Below are 4,376 nucleotides of genomic sequence, written 5' to 3'. Positions count from 1 at the left end.
TCAATCTATGAGTGTATTGGTCATTTTGGGTGAAGAATTATAGAGAAGATGATACGTGTACGTCCTTTTTTGGGGGATCAATGAGAGGATTTTGTGTGTAGTGGTGTCTTGAAGAAGAAGTTGTGCATTTGTTGTGTATATGGAAGAATGAAAAAAAAAAATTCAATCCCTTCTCAATTGTTCTGTATATATGCCAAAAAATAGAAGAGAGTAGTATGTGAGCATTCTCTTGGGGAATCTCATGTGGACCCCCTCCCATTCTTTTTTGTTATCTTGTTTACACGTCCCCTTTATTGTTATGCAAAATGCCAATAAAAAATTAAAAAAAAAACGTGTAATGGTGTAAAGAGGGTGACATGGGTGGGGTAGGGGTAGGTGAGGGTAAGGGTATGGGATGGGGTTATGGGAAGGTGATTAGGATAAAGTTTGTTAGGGAGTGGTTGTTGATTTGTTATCAAAAGAATATTCTTGAATTAAATTGGTTAGAGGTTTGTTACTATTATTATCTTTTGTATTTTGTGGGGGTAATCACATGGATGAGGGTACGTGGTGAGGTGAGTTAAAAATAGATAAAAATTGGACTTTGAGGGGGACAAAATTATGTGTCTACATCATGCCCCCATTGAATGTAAACACGCAGTGTTTTCAGACAAAGAAGTAGACAACGAGACAGAATTTTGACCCGACCATTGTTCAAAGGAAGGAACAGAAGGAAGAAGGACAAACGAGTCTTGACTTAGGACAACCTACCTACCCAAGTTATGGAGGAATCAAGTGAACGATATTTCAAAAGGCTGGAAGAGAAGAGGACTATACCGAGTTGGAGAGTCGAGTGAGGTTCCATCGAGGTTCCGGTCCGTGACTCTGTCATTACATCAAAAAATAAAAATTACAAGTTAAAACATAAATGAAATTATAAAATCCTATCTATACAGCTTCTGTTGGCTCTTGACTCGAATTTTATCACTTTATTCTTTAGGCGGGCTCCTGACTTGCAATTTCTTTCAACTTGTAGCTTGGCTTTCAATTGCTTAACTTTGTTGCATGACTGTTCATTTCTTCACCCTATTCTCCAGGCGGGCTCCTGACTTGCTATTTCATCACTTTGTTGCTTGACTTTTCATTTCTTCACTCTGTTCTCTAGGCGGGCTCCAGACTTGCTATTTCATCACACTGTTCTTCAGGCAGGCTCCTGAAACCCAAAATTAAAAATAGAACGAAAATTATCCCAAACAAAAATTATAGTAAACTAGTATTTCATTTTTTGAAAGCGTTGTCCCATTTTCCAGGAGGGTCCTGAACAGAAAGTAAAGTCCCATTTTTCAAGAGGGTCCTGAACTTAAAGTAAATTTTCATTCTTCAGAAGGGCCCTAAACATAAAGTAAAATCCCATTTTTCAAGAGGATCCTAAACATAAAGTAAAATCCCATTTTTCAGGAAGGTCCTGAATAGAACGTAAAATCTTAATTTTCAGAACAGTCCTGAACAGAACGTAAAATCCCATTTTGCAGGATGGTCCTGAATAGAAAGTAAAATCCCATTTTTCAGGAGGGTCCTGAGCAGAAGGTAAAGTCCTATTTTTCAGGAGGGTCCTGAACAGAAAGTAAAATTCAATTTTTCAAGAGGGTCCTGAGCAGAAGGTAAAGTCCCATTTTTCAAGAGGGTCCGGAACAGAAAGTAAACTCCCATTTTTTAGGAGGATCCTGAACAGAAAGTAAAGTTTCATTTTTCAGGAGGGTCCTGAACAGAAGGTAAAATTCCATTTTCAGGAGGGTCCTTAACATAAAGTAAAGTCCCTATTTCAGGAGGGTCCTAAACAGAAAGTAAAATCACATTCTTAAGGAGTGTCCTGAGTAGAAGGGAAAGTCCCATTTTTCAGGAGGGTCCTGAACAGAAAGTAAAGTCCCATTTTTCAGGAGGGTCCTGAACAGAAAGTAAAGTCTCATTTTTCAGGAGTGTCCCGAACAAAAAGTAAAATCTCATTTTTTCAGGAGGGTCCTGACAAACAGTAAAATTCCATTTTCCAAGAGGGTCCTGAACAGAAGGTAAAATTCCATGTTTCAGGAGGATCCTGAACATAAAGTAAAGTCCTATTTTTTAGGAGGGTCCTGAGTAGAAGGGAAAGTGTCATTTTTAAGGAGGGTCCTGAACAGAAGGTAAAGTCCCATTTTTTAGGAGGGTACTGAACAGAAAGTAAAATCTCATTTTTCAGGAGGGTCATAAGCAGAACGTAAAATCCAATTTTTCAGGAGGGTCCTCAACAGAAAGTAAAATCCCATTTTTCAAGAGGGTCCTGAACATAAAGTAAACTCCCATTTGTCAGGAGGGTCCTGAAAAAATAGTAAAACTCCATTTTTCAGGGGGGGTCCTGAGCAGAATGTAAAATCTTATTTTTCAGGAGGGTCCTGAACAAAAAGTAAAATCCCATTTTTCAGGAGGGTCTTGAGCAGAACGTAAAATAGCATTTTTCAGGAGGGTCCTGAAAAGAAAGTAAAATCCCATTTTTCAGGAGGGTCCTGAGCAGAAGGTAAAGTCCCATTTCAGGAGGGTCCTGAACAGAAAGTAAAATCTCATTTTTTAGGAAGGTCTTAAACAAACAGTAAAATTATATTTTTCAGGAGGATCCTGAACAGAAAGTAAAGTCCCGTTTTTCAGGAGAGCCCTGAACATAAAGTAAAGTCCTATTTTTTAGGAGGTCCTGAACAGAAAGTAAAATCCTATTTTTCAGGAGGGTCCTGAGCAGAAAGTAAAGTCCCATTTATCAAGAGGGTCCTGAGCAGAAGGTAAAGCCCCATTTTTTAGGAGGGTCCTGAACAGAAAGTAAAATCTCATTTTTTAGGAGGGTCCTGAGCAGAAGCTAAAGTCCCATTTTTCAGGAGGGTCCTGATCAAAAAGTAAAGTCCCATTTTTCAGGAGGGTCCTGAACAGAAAGTAATGTCCCATTTTTCAGAAGGGTCCTGAACAGATAGTAAAATCTCATTTTTTAGGAGAGTCCTGAACAAACAGTAAAATTTTCTTTTCCAGGAGGGTCCTGAACAAAAGGTAAAATTCCATTTTTCAGGAGGGTCCTGAACAAAAGGTAAAATTCCATTTTTCAGGAGGGTCCTGAACAGAAAGTAAAATCTCATTTTTCAGGAGGGTCCTGAGCAGAAAGTAAAATCTCATTTTTCAGGAGGGTCCTAAACAGAAAGTAAAGTCCCATTTTTCAGGTGGGTCCTGAACAAATAGTAAAATCTCATTTTCTAGGAGGGTCATGAACAGAAGGCAATATTCTATTTTTCAGTAGGGTCATGAATATAAAGTAAAGTCCCATTTTTCAGGAGGGTCCTGAACAGAAAGTAATGTCCCATTTTTTAGGAGGGTCCTGAATAGATAGTAAAATCCCATTTTTTAGGAGAGTTCTGAACTATCAGTAAAATCCCATTTTCTAGGAGGGTCTTGAAAAAAAAGGTAAAATTTCATTTTTCAGGAGGGTCCTGAACATAAAGTAAAGTCCTATTTTTCAGGAGGGTCTGAACAGAAAGTAAAATCTCATTTTTTATTTGGGTCCTGAACAGAAAGTAGAATTCCATTTTTCAGGAGGGTCCTGAGCAGAAAGTAAAGTCCCATTTTTCAGGAGGGTCCTGAACAAAAAGTAAAATCCCATTTTTCAGGAGGGTCCTAAGAAGAAGGTAAAGTCCCATTTTTCAGGAGGGTCCTAAATAGAAAGTAAAGTCCCATTTTTCAGGAGGGTCCTGAACAGAAAGTAAAATCCCATTTTTCAGGAGGGTCCTGAGCAGAAAGTAAAGTCCTATTTTTCTAGAGGGTCTTGAGCAGAAGGTAAAGTCCCATTTTTCAGAAGGGTCCTGAACAAAGGTAAACTTCCATTTTTCAGGAGGATCCTGAACATAAAGTAAAGTCCTATTTTTCAGGAGGGTCCTGAACGTAAAGTAAACTCCCATTTTTCAGGAGGGTCCTGAACAGAAAGTAAAATCCCATTCTTCAGGAGGGTTCTGAACATAAAGTAAAATCTCATAGATGTGCATTTCGAATGGGAGCTGAATTAAGTGAAGTGGATTTGCCCCTATTTCAACAAAGAAAATTTGTCAATTAAAAACTTAGTGGTGGCTTGCAGCTCTTGGCTTCTCAGTTATCTGCCCCAGCACTCGTTTCTTTCATCTTTGTTCCAAATCGCTGACACTTGCCCTGTCTTGCCGCATTATTAACCTGGATCCAGATTGAGGGAAATGAGTTCTGACTCGAACAATGGGTTTCCTTTTACCATGCCTCTGAGGTGCACCCTTTTCCCAAATCAGAATGCTTCCACGAATCCAACAGTCTGTCGGTTGATAGACTTTCTTTGCTTCGTGTTGAATTACGATCATATTTCTTTCATA

The sequence above is a fragment of the Capsicum annuum genome, chromosome 6 (assembly GCF_002878395.1).
Source record: "Capsicum annuum cultivar UCD-10X-F1 chromosome 6, UCD10Xv1.1, whole genome shotgun sequence".
NCBI classification, from domain to species: domain Eukaryota; kingdom Viridiplantae; phylum Streptophyta; class Magnoliopsida; order Solanales; family Solanaceae; genus Capsicum; species Capsicum annuum.
This window is presented reverse-complemented; position numbering follows the sequence as displayed.